Genomic DNA, 16,858 nt, shown 5'->3' on the forward strand with positions numbered 1-16,858 from the left:
GCAGCAGTGACTCCACCCTTTTTCTTCCAGTCAAAAAAACCTAAGAGAAAGCAGGTGACTGAGGGAGGCATTGTATGAAATGCCTAAGGCATTAATGAATTCTTTATCCTGAGGTGGGGTGGCCCTGTGGCTGAGAACCTCTGCGGCCTGCGGCTCCTGCTTTCTGAGCGAGGGGACTTAGTACACTAGTGGCAAGAGGAGAGACTTACCCATCCGTCACTGCGAGGGGAATGGGCCACGTGGCGTTGCCAAATCTGGCTCCCTGTGCACCAATGCCGAATAGCAATACGGAGACAGAGAATTGGAAGATAAGAAATAGAGAGGCTTTTTATTTTCTTTGCCAGGCCAAGGGAAGACACAGTAGGCTAACGTCTCAAGAACTGTGCCTCCCTCCTTGGGGAATCGGAGAAGATTTTATACGTGGGGCTCGCAGTCCGCAGTCCGGGGTATGTGATAAGGATCAAAGTAGTGAAGGTCTTGCATTTCTTTTCTTCTGCAAATTCATGGCCAAAGCTGACATCAGGTAGCTCTGCAACCGGGTCTGGTGTCCCTGAAGTTATCGGCCCGTGACCTTCTTTCTGAAGTGAAGAGTGCTACAAGGGAGTGTAGGGGGAGAAGAAATGTCAGGTGCAAATGGTAATTTGTATGGAGTTAGAGAGTAGTCAGCCCTGTGAAGGCCAAGTCTAGCTACAAGTGTTTGTTAGTAGTAACAGCTGAAGAATAACCAAGATTGCTTAACTCTTTCAGGCCTGTTTATGTTGTTTCCCCAGCCTGTTCATTGTTTCCTTATTTTCCTTGTTTATCAGAAAAGTCTCATTTCTATTTTTGCTGCAACAGTAGTGCAGATAAGTAAGTCTCCTGCACTCCAATTTAGTAATAGGTTATTGGTGAGATTGAGGGGTCTCCTCATTTATCTGGGGTCCTGGTTTTGGAGGGGTGGAGTGGGGTGGGTGCAGGTCAGTGAACCTACAGAATTGCTAACACAGGTTCTGGTATTTGTAGGCAGCTTGTCACTCCCCATGAGCATGGACTTGGATGACATGATCGATAACTTCCTGGCTGCCAGCCCCTGTTTCATCCTCAGTGGCCAGCACCATACCTGTCCTGAGAAAATCTACTAGAAGAAAAGATCTCTGTGCATAGGTAAAGCACATGTAGTATTAGCAAGTTTGGTACCTTTACGGAAGAAGTGTATTCAGTCAACAAATTCATTCACTTATCCAATAAATATTTACTGAATGTTTAATGCCAACAGTTACTGTTTTAGGTCCTGGGATTACAGAGATAAACAGGACAGTCTCTGATCACATGCAGCTTCCTTTCTAGCGGAGAGAGATAAATAGTAAACATACCTAAAAACAAGCTAATGTAATATCTGGCCAGATAATGTTAAGCCATATGATGAAAACAAAGGAGGTGATCAGGATAGAGATGAGGGCAGGGTTGGCAGCGTTGGCAAGGAGGGTGGAGAGGGAGATGAGGCATGTGCATACCTAGAGAGACACATTCCAGCAGGTGAGAAGAGGCCTCCATGGACCTTGAGGGTGGCTGAGTTGTTTTGTGTGTACATGGGGTGGGGGGAGGGGGAGTGGTGGAGAAGCAAGGAAAGATGGTGACTCTTCTTGGTTGCTTGTCCTCTGGCACAAGATGCCCCAAATGCCTAAGCAACAATCAGAGCTTATCATTTAATGGCACTCTTGCTGCTTCCCAAAAAAAGTATCTTCATTATGATAGTTTCAAGATGCAATAATTTGTGCTTTCCTTTCCTTGGCTGGAATGTCCCAGAATGCCCCAACCACTGGACCCCTAAAAACTTTACTGGTGTGGCATGCATCCTGAGTCTTGATGGGGTGTATTTCCCACCCTCTGGAGTACATGTTTCTTTCCAGGTTTTCCAATGTGCTAGCCATTTCTTGCTCAGACAGTCCCATTAGCATGCTGTCATTGGTATAGTGGATCAAGGTGGGATGTCCAGAGGTCCAGATATCTTTGAACTACACCAGAAAGAAAGACAGTTAACTGAGCCCTGGGGAAAATCTGTAAATGCATACTGTTGTCTGTTCTGTCTGAATACAAAATGTCTTTGATCCTCTTTATTGGTGGGAACAGAAAAAAATCCATTTGTCAGCTAAACATAAATGCGAAGAACAATTATTGCAATAGACCATGGAATCTAAGCTGGATAAAGAGGGAATCAAGGACGAGGGGATGCTGACTGTCTAGGGAAGGTGGAGGTGATGGACAGTGAAGTGAGGTAAGATTAGTGGATCAGAGGTCTTAATGGCGCCAAAGAATTAATGAAGTATGAGTGTTAGAGGCAGAGGAAAGAGGTATTGGTCAGGATGCGATGCTGAAATTTGAGATTTAATGGTAGGAGATTTATTGGTAGTAACAGTAAAGAGAGGAAAAGTTCATAACAATTGAAGGGGGTCAACTAAATGAGATATCAGAGGCACCAAGAATTATATGGATGTTGGAAGTCTTGGAGAATGGTTACAGAAGGGGTGGTGAAAAGTGGAAGAGTGACCCTGGGGTCAGTAGAAGGGATAGTGGGGCTTACAGTTTGATGCCATGTACTTCAAAGTATCTGAGATGTTGAGAGAGGAAATAAACGAAAAGCTGCAATATCTCAGGAGGGTATTCACCTCACTTTTAGGCTCAGTGGAATGAAGACTGGCAGACGAAAAACAGCCCCCCTCTTAAGAAAGCTGCAGGGGAAGCATCGTCCTCCAGGGGGCGGTGGTTTTCACTTACAGCAAGTTCATGAACCCAACATTCAGAGAAGAGATGGAGGATAAAGTACAAGGGATTCTGGTAATGAGGCTTGTTGGCAGTGGTCTGTTGATAGTGTTTAATAACCAGGCCTCTGGGGAGCGGGGAGTGGGGGAGGTCTGATTTGCAGCGATTGCCAGTTTCTGTGGAGTAAATCCTCCCCACACCCCTCAGTCCAACCTATTTCAAACTGCCCAACCTCGAGGGCCAAGATCAGGGTGAGTCAAGGGAGGCACTCGCTCACAATTTAATGCAGAGCCAAAAAACTCAGTAATCACGATGAATAAGATTTTAAGACGATATTTTTTAAAGAAATAAATTTATTAAACAAACGAATGTGATGATTTCATATAGGGATAACAACGTTGAAAGAATAACGGGGTGGGGAGTGCCTCGGGGCGGGGGAGGGACTCCTTGGATGTGAGGAGGCCCCACATTTCATTATAAATTTCGAGTACTCTGCGAAAATCCTGAAAGAAGCCTTGTCTGCTGCTGCAGGCATCATCAGTTTGCTCAGAATCAGGGCTTTGAATCACCAGTAGAATCACAAGACTTTGTCGAGAAATGGGAGCACGCTCCCGAGAAACTCACGGACTTTTGTTAAGAGAAAAGGAAAGCCCATTGTCAAAACAATTCGCCAAGCTTGAACATTTATGAGAGTGAATGAGTCATAAATCATTGTACATTTTTTAATATTATTTCTGAGAAAGGAATACATTTTCAATGCAATAAAAACCCACTACATGCACCATTAGGAGTGTATGTTTTTATGTGCATTCTTCCAGGGAGGACTTCCAAGCTTTCTTTTAGATTCTCAAATGGGTTTCTGACCCCCCACCAAAAGTTAAGATTATCAGAGGGCAGCCTCCATAAAATGTAAATGACAAATATATATACTATAAACCCATCAACTGCAGCAAACTTCTTGGGGGAAAATGTTTTCTGAAACTATGTGATTCGTTCTGATTATGAATGCAGAAAAATCCCCAGCAAGTTTTATAGGAAGTAAAATTATAGTTGAGAAAAGGCTCTAATTCCATGCTAACCAAGCAAAGGGAATTGAGTTTTCTAAGAGAACATTTCTCGGTAAACCTAACAACTAAGTAAAGGGTTATGTGTATACCATCCCTTCTTTGCCCCTTCTTCCCTTCTGCTGCCTGGATTGTGGATGTAATGCTGGAGCTCAAGCAGCCAGCTGGAATCATGAGACAGCATGGAAAAAGCCACAGGATAGAAGGAGCCTAGATTCTTTTAATGGTGCCGCTGCCATATCAGACCTGGAGTGCCTTCCTTCAATCTTCTTTTTCATGATAGAAAAATATAAACTTCCATCTTATTTATGCTACTGCTTGCCACAAACTCTGCACAGATGTTCCCACTTATGCATTGTAAACACCCCAAGAGGTAAGTATTGTTATACCAGTTTTATAGATGAGGAAGCCAAGACCTACAGAGGTTGAGTAGGTGGCAGGTTGAGTTAGGCAGTCTGGCTCCAGGACCAGTGTTGTTACTCCGTGCCAGGCATTATTCCAAGCCTGTTAATTTAAGTAATCCCTACAGGAAACTTACAACACAGTTACTATTATTCCCCCAATTTGTGAAAGAAGAAATTGAGGCACGGGAAGGTTAAAAGGTACCACAGATCGTAGCGAGTAAGATGGAGCCAGGGTCTAAGGCAGGTATCTGACCCTGGGATTCATTGCTAACACTCTGCGATACAGCCTTTCTCAGAGGGCTGCTTTTGTCCAGTGAATAGGCATCAGTCATCTGGGTAAACCTGATTTAGGACCATGTGCCCAGAGTTGGCCTTGATTTAACTCTGGCATTGAAGAGGGATCAGCTTTGTAGCATTGCCAATGCCCAAACTATATATAGACATTAATTTTAAAAAGGCAGAAACAGAAGCCAATATTTGCAAAAAATTCTCTTCAGTATTCATTTAAAAAATCTCAAAGAGGGCTTCCCTGGTGGCGCAGTGGTTAAGAATCCGCCTGCCAATGCAGGGGACACGGGTTCGAGCCCTGGTCCGGGAAGATCCCACATGCTGCGGAGCAACTAAGCCCGTGAGCCACAACTACTGAGCCTGCACTCTAGAGCCCACGAGCCACAACTACTGAGCCCGAGTGCCACAACTACTGAAGCCCACGTGCCTAGAACCCGTGCCCTGCAACAAGAGAAGCAACCCAATGAGAAGCCTGCGCACCTCAACAAAGAGTAGCCTCCACTCACCGCAACTAGAGAAAAGCCTGCGCACAGCAACAAAGACCCAACGCAGCCAAAAAACTAAATAAATTTATAAAAATATAAAAAAATAAAAAATCTCAAAGAGAGCTACCCTTGTAGCAAATCTTAGAAAGATATTTACCCAGATCATAATCTAATTTAATGCCCCCATATACGAAAGTTGTATTTGTCTATTTTAAGAGTATCAGAACTTGTTTGAGAAGCGAACACTTATCTGATGTTCAGAAAAATAGCATATTGTATGTTCCTAGCCTGGAAATCCCTAGGCAACCAAAAGTCAAAGTAATTGTCAACATGTATTAGTCACAGTCTATTGGAGTTTGAGGGTGACTGCTCTTCATTTCCTGAGCTGAGAATAAATTGAGCCATAGACACAAGAATACAGAAATCAAATATCAGCTTTGTTTCTGACAAGCCTGAGTTGGAGAATAGGGTTTGAATTTTGCAGCCAGGATCCATCATGCGCCCCATGCACCCGGATTCAATGTGTCCACCAGGGCCATGCAAAGCTGGACCACGGTGTCTCCCTTTCAGAGGTTAGTCATTTACCTGGTGGAAAATGCATGCAACCCAAAGACAGGCTTTCTTTCTCTGACACACACACAGAGAGAGAGAGAGAGAGAGGGAGAGAAGATCTGGAAAAGGCTGTCCCAAGTATGCACGATTCAAATTCAGGAAAAGTCCTAGATTCACCTAATAAGTCACTCCACCACCCTTAGGGAAGCGTAAGTGAAGGGGCAGGTGAAAGGGAATGAATGTTGTCCTCTAAAGAGTTGCCGGAGAGCAGACTGTCCTACTTTGTGGGGGCAACGTGGAATCTAGAGACATACAACCTAGAGGTCCTGCTAAGATGACTCGAGTGAAAGGCAATGCGCCAAGAGTTTTATATGAGGAGGTGACAGGTAGTCTGACTCCAGAGGCCCCATACAGAAGCCCCACACTGCACGGGCAATTCCAGTGTGTGAAGAGCAGTCACCAAGGGCCATCTTGGATCGGGGACCCAGCTCATCAAAGGAGTGTCACGTGCAAGTCATTGTTCAATCACAAGTATGCATCATTCTCTCCATCCTTAAAGTGGGTTCTAAAATGAAGAGGGGAGTGTGTGAAATCGCCTCCTCTGTGCAGCCTATTTACATTCAGGTTTTATTAATTCAGCCTGTAGGTAGGCATTAGTGCTACCTTACAGGTGAGGTCTTTAACCCTCAGAGGGGTTAAGTGACCTGCCCCAGACTATACAGAGCTAAAAAGAGGATGAGGCCAGGACTGAATATTTTAGAAATGCCCTTCTCTTTGCCTCTTATCTCACTGCCAAGGAGAAAATGATCTTCCAAGAGCTTGAACCAGGTTGAGTATAACATTAACTGATCTGTACCTTAAGAGCTCTCAGTAAGAGTGGTTATAAGATCTATAAATAAACAAGGATCATGGCCAGGGAGCTATGAATATGTGATGAGTTTAGAATTTTTTCCTTTTTCTGGCTCATCTAAGTGTTCAAAGCTGAAATCTCTTTCGCCTTCCTGTGAAATCTCATAACTATGTGATAGTCTTGAGTACCAGGTAGCAGAGATAATACATATCTGTCAGCCATACATCTCAACAATTGTTTCTTGTGGTAAAATTTTGTGGGCCTTGTGTTTCACAGTTACAGGTTCTTGATGGGCCAAGAAGGGTTCAGGGTGAGAAGCTCTGTGGAGCTGGAAGAGGTGATAGTGACGGGTGACAGTGGAAGATGCATACAGACACCACTTGCCAGAACTTGGGTGTGAGCAGTTCTCTGATTATTCTTTATTTAAAAATATACACTTAGAGTAACATTAAAGTAACTAATGGTTTATTAATTTAATAAAGAGTTATACTTTTATAGGAAGAAGGAAGCACATGCATTGCCAGGATTTTTGCTAGAGATGGTTCATACATTATTCTCTTTAATACTCGCAAGAACCAGCAAAAGTAGGCTGTAATCTCTCTCTTTCTCTCTCTCGTTTTGAGCTTTAGTACATGAAGATCCTTACACTCAAAAAGATTAACTAACCTAAGTACACAAGTCCAAAACCCAAACTCCTTTCAACATACAAGAATACATTCCAACAACTACTATTCTTAAAACACTATTGAGTTACAATGAGCAGTTCACATACATTGTCCTCTTAAGTGTTTCCCAGACCCCTCTGAGCTGCTTTTTGCTGTGCTTACTTTGCAGGTGAAAAAGCCGAAGCTCAAAAAAGTTACTTCTTATAGCCAATAAATAGCAGAGTTGGAATTCAAATGCAGAATTCAAATGACACACCATCTCAAACTCTGCCCTGGACACTGCCACTGAAATCTGAGACACATTCCTCTTCACCCACAGGAAACCTTTCTATTTGCATAATGGCCTCACAGACAAAACAAAGCTTGCTGCCTAAAGACAGACTAGGGGGTTTGTGTGCTCAGACTTTGAAAACCTAAATCTAAAAGTGATGGCTAACACCATTACCTTTAAAACAAACAAACAAACAAACAAACAAACAAAAACCCTTAGGTACAATTATGGATGGCAGCTCCAGAGTGCATTGTTAAAGGAAACCTTTGGCATCCATCCCTGTATAAGTCAGTGTTCTCCTAAGAACAGAACCAATAGGATGTATATATTTCTCTCCATAGATAGATAGATAGATATACATTCTTTGTCTCTCTCTCTCTATGTATATACACACACTCTCTCTGTTTCTCTCTATATACATAAATATATAATAAATATTTTACTATATATTATATATTATCTCCTTTAATCCTCAAAGAACCTGCAAAATTAGGCTATAATGTCTCTCTCTCTTTTTGACCTTTATCAGGATCCTTTAGCTAGATCAATAGAGAGAATATATATAGAGAGAGATCTCCTTTAACCCTCACAAGGATATCAATGTGTCTATATATCTACATGTATCTAGATAGATGGGGGGTAGATTTATTATAAGGATAAATGTGATTATGTGATTATGGAGGCTGCATGGAAGTCCCAAGATCTGCAGTCAGCAAGATGGAGACTCAGGAGAGCTGGGGGTGTAGGTTCCAGTCAGAGTACAAGACTGGCATCTCAGTGCCAGCAGTCAGGTAGGCAGAATTCCCTCTTACTCCGCCCTTTTTTCTATTCAGGTCTTTAACTGATTGGACCAGGCTCACCCTTATTGTGGAGGGCAATCTGCTTTCCTCAGTCTACCAATTCAAATGGAATCTCATCCAGAGACACCCCAGACACACCCAAACTAATGTTGATCACATGTCTGGGCACCCCGTGGCCTAGTCCAGTGAACACATAAAATTAACCATCACATTACCTAACCAATGACATTGGCATTAAGAAAGATAACTGAGATCTTCCACCACATACACCTCATTGCTCTCTTATGAGAGGCAGGATAACTGGGCAAACATTATATTCGTAAAGTCTAGATGTTTGCACCAAGCCCATAACTTCTCTTTCTCTCCCATTCTTACTATTTGTTCTCTTCACACATCTCCTATATTAAGCTGCTCCATAATTCCACTTGGCAACACTTGTCTGTCAACTGAAAGAAAAATGCACAACATAAAAACTGTGAGTTAAGTTTTATTTGGGGTCCTTACTGAGGAGTATAGCCCAGAGACAGCCTCTCAGATAGCCCTGAGGAACAGCTTGGAAGAGATAAGGGAGGAGCCAAGATAAATATGAATTTTTTTTTTTTTGCTGGAAAAAACATGTACCCAAACATCAAAAATGCTACTGCTCATCGCAAAGAACAGACATCTCAAGTTAAGGATTTTAGTGCTTTTTTATGTACGGGAAGACGTAAGAATCTGAAATTTTTCCTTAGATATGCATCTTAACTATCATTTGAAATTTGAAATTTGAAAGTTTTGAAATTTTTGAAATTTGAAAATTTTCCTTAGATATGCATCTTAACTATCTAAGGGCCGGTATATCCAAAGCACAAAATGCTTCCTGTTTTTCTTCATCCTGAATTCCTCTCAGGGCAACTACAGTGGCTAATGGCTTGAACCTTGTAGAACTGGAATTGCAGGCAACATTTTTTTTCTTTACATGTCCAACTGAAAATAAGTTGCACTGACAACAAAAGTTAGCAAAGTATGGAAGTGCAAGGGGCTGGGACGCAGAAGGCTTGAGTTTGGATTCCAGCTTTGCATCTTACTAACTAACATAAGATTGAACTATATAAATGTATAAATATTCAGCTTTTTAAAATACAGAAAATGTCAAGTTCATGTGGTTTAATGTAATAATGATAGAGTAAGGAGGTGATACTTATTATCTCATGTAGCTCTCACAAAGCTATTGTGAAATAGGTTTCTCATCACCTGCATTTTACTGATGAAGAGAAAGCTTCAGAGGGTTTGAGCAAGGCCACAAAGCTATTGTGTGACTGAACTGAGATTCTAACCAGGTCTCCCTGTTTCCAGAGCCAACACTCTTCTAGGCTTCACTTCCCATTTATAATGTGAGTCACATAGCATTCTAGGTCTCAGGCATCATCTCTTCTATTTATCCTATGCAAGAAGAAACTGGGGGTTTTCTTTTTTCCACCAGTATTAACAAAGGAGTAAAACCATAAAAATTGACAGAATTCATAAGTAATGGAATAAAGATTAAAGAAAAGTCAGGCAGACAACTAAAAGAATAAAAATAAAGGGTAAAGTCTAGCTACATGCAATAAGCATAGGGTATTACTCGTGAAAGTAAAACGATTAATATAAACGTGGGATGCCTTCTGTTCTCAAGAGTCATTAAGTTATAGTATTTCTCAGTGAAAAGAAGTGTCTCTTTATCAATGACTACAGGATATAAATTGTTATAAACAACACAGAGAAATAATGGATTCCTTTCTAGATTGTTATTTAGCTCTGCGTTTTACTCAGATTGCATGCTTTCTTGTCTATGTAGGAAATGGGGCTAAGGACAAAGCTTCCCCCTCTCACTCTCTTGAAGAAGGAATTTTGCAAAGCAATGGGTGTAACATAGACCCTCAGCCTCAATGGGGGACAGTATCTTTCCTGGAATGCAAGGCTTAGATGATCCCAATGAAGGCCTGCCTCTGCCTAGGCCAGTCTATGGGTCCTTCCACTTGGGCTTGGCACTAACACTTCCCAATCCCTTGTCTGCCACAGCTGAGATGAAGCACCATAAAAAAATATATGTACTCCTCCCTTTGTACCCCTAGACCCTCTTCCAGGGCTGCCCAACACGGCAGCTGCACTAAGCAGATGATACTTGATACACATATTGGCAAGGGGGTCTAGGGGTTGTGGCTGTCATAAGTACTAGAGATAGGACCCAGGAAGGCAGGCAAGCGTTCCCAAAGATGGTGGGGGAAATGAGAGACATGGAAAAACATTTTTTTTTCACAGTAAGAAACACCATGATCAGCCTGTGAAGGCCACTTTTGCCTGACATGCCTTCCTAACCCCAGGCAACTCTCTGGAGGGAAAGGGCAGAGAGCCATTCATGGGTCTCAAACCACATAAAATGGAATCTGCTCTCCATCCTGGATCAATTCCTAACATCCAGGATCAATTGTCTATAGGTGGGAGATAGTTATTCTTTAGGTGAAAAAACAGAGTAATCATTAATAATATCTATTTTTAAATAAGATTCTATTTGTCTCCTGCCTGGAAACCAGAAGCAAGAGAAACACAGCTTTGACAGGGAGTCGTTCTCATGGAACTTAGAGTTGAACTTCTTGGATGTTCTTATTCTTTTTCCCTTTCTCTCATGCATCTGCTCACTCTGTAATGCAATAAGGAAACCACCACAGGGGTTAAAAATACAGCAAAACAATAGAAGTGTGCAAAGTGGCAGGCTTACGTCAAGCTAAATTAAACCAAACCAAGTCAAGTTAATGCAGTTCAACCAATGTGTGTTGAACGGTGCACCAACCACCTGCTTAGAGCAAATGTACAGAACTAACTGTGAGATGGCGGGGCAAGGGCAGTACGGATGCACAGGAGGGGGGATGGGAAAATTTTCACAGAGGGGGTCCTATTTGTACTAGGTAAATTGGGCAACATGATACAGAGGGTTTGGGAAGGGCATTCTAAGAAGTGGTTACCTTGACATGAATGAAGATGCTAAGTCCAGGAAATGGCAAGTATCTTGGCATCAGTGGTCAGGAAGGCATTGGGGAAAGAGAAGGGACAGAGAATGTGGCCAGAAAGGTAGACTGGTCCAGACTGCATAGGTCTTGAGTGCCAAGCAAAGGCGCTTTAACTTCATCTTGTGGATGTGCACTATTACGGGAATTGTCTCAGAAAATCAGAGTGTGTACATTGCTAGGCAGTGATTAAACTGCTATCAGCAATGCTGCCTTGAGGAAACAACCATGGAATTTTCACCAAGTAAGTGGATGGTTCTGTTTACTCAGCACTGATTGGTGTGAGTGGACATACCATTGGTTATTATAGGTGTCGTTCTTTTGTTTGAATGTTAGGGTTATTTCTTTGTTCACGTCTCTCAATGTTTTCTTAGTAGCTAACAATTTCTAAAATTCTTGCCTAACTTAGCTATGCCAAGGGAATTCAAAAGAAAGTATATTTTTGTTCTTTATTGGCTGGAATTGTAAACTGTACTCAGGGAAATCTGGGCATGGTGGTGACAAAGACATTAAATGTTAGAACTCATGGAGGAAGGAGAAACTTGGGGGACTGAATCAGGCTGCTTGGTCAGTTTCTCCTCCCTACCTAGAGTTTTCATTCATTCATTCACTAAATACATATTTATAAATATATTTCTTTTTATAATGTGTATTATTTATACATATAATACATATTCAAAATACAAAATTTATTTAAAATATTTATATACTAGGCATCCTCTTCTCCACAAAAATTTTGTGGTCCTCTGTTTTCTTTTAATGAGAATCACACTGAGAACTGAAACCATCTATAACACACAGCTACTGTCTATGTCTACATTAACATGAATTTACTTTATTCATCAGCCTACTCTTCCAGGAGATTCTTGCCCAGGAAAATTAAAATTGAAGATAACATTATTGCTCATGTCAGGACAATAAAAGACCCATCAACTCTTAATTAATACCCAACATTAAATGACAGTTTATACCCTGAAAATCTTTAAATCCTATCCTCAAAATCTTTACCTTCCTGGATCCACCAATTCTAGTCTGTTACATCCTGATTCTTCCCCAATTCTAATCAAGCTCCACCTCTGCCCCCTCCTCCTTCAAAAGACCAGACTTCAAAAGTCTCAATAAGGGACTTCCCTGGTGGTCCAGTGGTTAAGAATCAGTCTTGCAATGCAGGGGATGCCGGTTCGATCCCTGGCCAGGGAACTAAGATCCCACATGCCATGGGGCAACTAAGCCTGCACACCACAACTAGAGAGCCCATGTGCCACAACTACAGATCCCACGTGCTCTGGAGCCAGCACGACAACTAGAGCCAAAACGAAAGATCCCACATGCCGCAACTAAGACCCGACGCAGCCAAAAAATAAACAAATAAATACATTTTTAAAAAAGTCTCAATAAATATTCCAACTTTGCCTGTCCCCCCTGAGATGCTAATGAGACTCCATAGAGGCAGCATTCTCCCTTACCTCGGTCAGGTCAGCATCCTCTTATCAGCAGGTTGTTTTGGTCTTATTTTGGGGACCTAGCATTCCAAAGAAGCCTTTCTCTTAAATTAGTAGAAATATGAAGGTTTGAGCTGGAAAAGTGTATGCGGGAAAAGGTTTTAAGTGATTGAATTGATTGATGTGCAGCCTTGCCTAGAAATCAGATCGCAATAGTAGGAAAAATCAGATGACTAGGTAAAAAAAAGAATTTGAGAGATGCATGGAAATTGTTAGCAACAAATGAGAAGAAGCAAAATGAGTGTAGGAAGTTAGATCCTTTTGGAAAATGATTAGACAACCTCATCTTTTACTAAACAAATATTGTGATTATTATCTAATTATTAAGAATAAGCTGTGGACTAGGCCATAAACTTGGATTGTTTTGAGAATAATCTAAATATTATAGCAGTATTAAAAAGTAGAGAAATGGAATTTGTTTTGTTATTGGGCTTTTGTAATATGGTACCACAAAAGCAAATATTTAGACTGGTCAGTTTAATACTTTCAGTGGAAATAAGCTTTTATTGTTTGTAAATTAGCACAACATTTTCATCTCAATCTGCCAGAGGTTTAACGCATAATGTGTAAGTACATGTTTTTGCAAATTTATAAAAACATAAATTTTGTCATGCATAAACAAGTGCATTCTCATAAATATGATCTGAAAATTTTTAGTGTTGTGGAAACATGTAAGTTTAAATTTAGTTTAAAAATTTTAGTACAAGATGGAGTGTTCTTCATTTGTAATTTAACTTTGTATTTATCCCAACAGGTTCACAGAATAATTGTAATAAAGTTTATGTGGAACTGAGGAAACAGGGAAAATTACTTATGAATTGAAAATCCACTTTGCTTTTAGATTTGTGAATCAAGAAATTACTTTTTGGACAACTTCAAATTTAAATTTCCTCATAAATGTGTCAACTTTGACATGACCCAGTTGTAACATTTTTTCAAGATAGTTTCTCTACAGGTGAATCATTTGAATTTATAATAGCCAATGATATGATGCTGTCAAGAGGATTGAACTTCTCCTGGTTGAAGGCTGATACATCTCGATTGTGGCAAAATCAATCAATCAATAAACAATCCTTTTATATTTTGATGAATTCACATGTGGATGCTTTCTTCCAAAGTATTGAAAGAATCCTCTCAGTCCTGCACTGAAAGAGGAGAGCCTGGCTTATTCATGTAGTATTATTTGTTCGATAAAGTGGGTTGATGTTATTAGACAATAAAAGGGTTAAAATGTGGCTGGTATGTGCAAGATGTTTTTAGGGGGTTCATGAAGCCAAAACTATTTCATAGTACTTCTAAGACAGCATTTTCCTTTTTGACTGTCATTCTCTTACAAGCATACAGTGGAGTTTCCAGAGGCTACATGGCATGCAATATTGCAACAGAGTTAAATGCAGAAGATATGAGAATTTGGCTGTCTTCTCTTAAACCACACATTAAAGAGTTTGTAAAATAATGCCAGTCTTCTCACTCAATTTTTGTATTTGAAAATAGTCATTTTTGCCTAAAAATGTGTTATTTGTATAATATGTAATGGTTTTATTATTGTTATTTTTTAATGAACTAATACATCAAGACTTCTTAATTTTCTCAGTTTTAATTTCTAACATAGCAAATATTAGTTAATATAGCACACATTAAACTAAAGCCCTTTAGGGTCCTCAATAATTTTTAAGCGTATAACGGGGTCCTGAAACCAAAAAGTTTGAGAACTACAGCCACAAAGTTCTACTACTGTTCCCCATTCAATGAGGAATCATTTCCGGCATCCCACACTGTTGGCCACCCAACCCAAGAAAATATCATGAGTTCAGAGGTTTGGGAGGTAGCTTGCCAGTTTGTCGGACAATCATAACGTCATAATGTCTCTATTTTGTGCCCCATTGAACTCCTGGAAACATCTTCTTTTTGGTCTTAGTGCTTGCAGTCATAAAAGTTTCATATTGTATGATAGTTCTTCAATTTCTGAAGACAGTATCATCTCTTGTGCAGTTTATTCTCCAAGCATATTATTCCTATTTCTTTTGTGTATTCTCTGTCTGACATGATTTCTAACCTTCTCATCAGCACACTTCAGTTTTTCATGGTCTCAGCACACATAGGAAGAAAAGAGAATTTCTCCGGAAAGGGATCTTACCAGAGCCAAGTGTAATGAGGCAATAGCTTTCTTGATTGGTCATTCTGTTTTTTTATACTATTATTTTTCTTACTGAATTGCTGGTAGCCAATCCTTATCTCTTTTTATTATGAATTTCTCCAAGAATTAGGTCCCTCCATCTCTCCTATTCTGTGTTTGTGCAATAGAGTCTTTAAACCCTAACACTGATTCAAACATCATTGTGTTGGGTTTGGTCCCAAATTTTAGCATAGCACATCTTTTATCTTCCCTTAAATGAAAAATGGCAAAACTTTATTCCATTATTAATCTTCTTCCATTCTTGGAATAAGGAATTGGAATATGAAATTTTAAAGCAAGTAAACCAGCAAAAAACTGATGTTGTATTAGAAACAGAATAGTTAGATAATACTGATAATTATGACCTACCTATTCAGTGTCTGTGGAAAGGGTAAAAACTGGAGTGGGGAGCGGTTTCACATCTTTTTAGGATTTCCTGAAATAATCTTATCTTTTAGGCAAATTGCCTGAAATGACTGTACCAGGAAAATGTCCGTTACCGGCTTTTATCTCCAAAGAGAAATGTTAAACAAATCATCTTACTTCACCCTCCTTCCTAGATCTAATTTTAAGCACTGAATGTACTGTGTATGTATAGTTATCTTGACCCCCAGATGAATTTGTCTAACAGGAATTATTAAATTAACCTTTGAATCTCATTGGCTTTGTTGTGGGGCAAGTGAAAGTTATTTGGCACTCACCTGTCAAAGGCAAAGTGTACAAACCCTTCAGAGTGTCTCGCAAGGGCCAGGTAGGAGAGCATAACCCTGTCTGCTCCATTCAGGTGACTTTAATAACTCAACTTAATAACTCAAGCTTTTAAGTTGAAAATCCAAAATCAATATCTATAGTATCAACTTAAAGAAAAATGCACAACATGAGAGTTGTGAGTTTAAGTTTTATTCAGGGACTTACTGAGGACTATAGCCCAGGAGACAGCTTCTAGTAGCTCTGAGGGAACTGCTTCAAAGAGGCAGGGGAGAAGTCAGTTTATATATGAATTTTTTTGGCTAGGAAATACATGCAGTCAAGTATACATCTTGGTAAAAGATGACTGCAATCACAAAGAACAGATATCTCAAGTTAAGGATTTTAGTGCTTTTCTATATATAGGAAGATGCAAGAATCTGGGGTCATTGAAATTCTTCCTGAGATACATCCAAATAAGGGCCTGTTTATCCAAAGCACAGGGACCCTCATCCAGTGTTTCTTCCTCTCAGGGTGCACTGTCTGGAAATTGCAGTGGGTTACAATTTAACCCTTGTAGAACTGGTGAGTTAAAGCTGGCGTGTTTTAACTGGTGGGTTAAAACAACACTCTTTGGGTTTTTTTTTTTTTGTTCACAATAGTAACATTCAATACAACTTTTAACAAAGGCTAGCTAGTGTGCTATACTCTTCACATTTGGATAAATTGCTCTGAAGAATAATCTCAAATTAAAACTAATGTTGCTAAATTTCAGTGACCATGAAACCTTTTTTAAAAGTTGCATTGAGGGCCTTCCCTGGTGGTCCGGTGGTTAAGAATCCGCCTTCCAATGCAGGGGACACGGGTTCAATCTCTGGTGGGGGAACTAAGATCCCACATGCCCCAGGGCAACTAAGCCTGTGTGCCGCAACTAGAGAGAAGCCTGTGGCTGCAACGAAGATCCCGCCTGCCGCAACTAAGACCCAATGCAGCCAAAAAAAAAGAAAAAGTTGCATTGAGACTGTGTAGGTTAAAAATGTATACTTTAAATCCTAAAGCTACCACTAAAAAATAAAACAAAGAGTTTTAACTAATAGTCTCACAAAAGAGATAGACTGAAATCATAAAAGATACTCAGTTCATCTAAAAGATGCAGAAAAAGAAAAAAGAGAACAAAGAACAGCTGAGACAAATAGACAATAAATAGCAATGTAACAGATTTAAACCTAACTACCTCAATAATCACATTAAATGAAAATGGTCTAAACACCCCTATTAAAAGGCAAAGATCATCAGATTGGACAAAAAGCACAATACACCTTATATGCTGTTTATAAGAAGCATTTTAATTA

At 40.1% G+C, this 16,858-nt stretch overlaps 1 long non-coding RNA gene across 7 annotated transcripts in view; it reads right to left on the reverse strand.

The window, feature by feature from the left end:
* Positions 1-328: 328 nt before the first annotated feature.
* LOC133096472 (uncharacterized) overlaps positions 329-16,858 on the reverse strand; it is a 117,684-nt gene continuing 101,154 nt past the window's right edge. For all 7 annotated transcript variants that reach the window (XR_009701788.1, XR_009701785.1, XR_009701789.1 and 4 more), the window contains one exon: positions 329-593. This is a non-coding gene — a long non-coding RNA (uncharacterized LOC133096472). The remainder of the gene's footprint in view (positions 594-16,858) is intronic.

Source organism: Eubalaena glacialis, chromosome 8 (genome assembly GCF_028564815.1).
Source record: "Eubalaena glacialis isolate mEubGla1 chromosome 8, mEubGla1.1.hap2.+ XY, whole genome shotgun sequence".
Classification (NCBI taxonomy): domain Eukaryota; kingdom Metazoa; phylum Chordata; class Mammalia; order Artiodactyla; family Balaenidae; genus Eubalaena; species Eubalaena glacialis.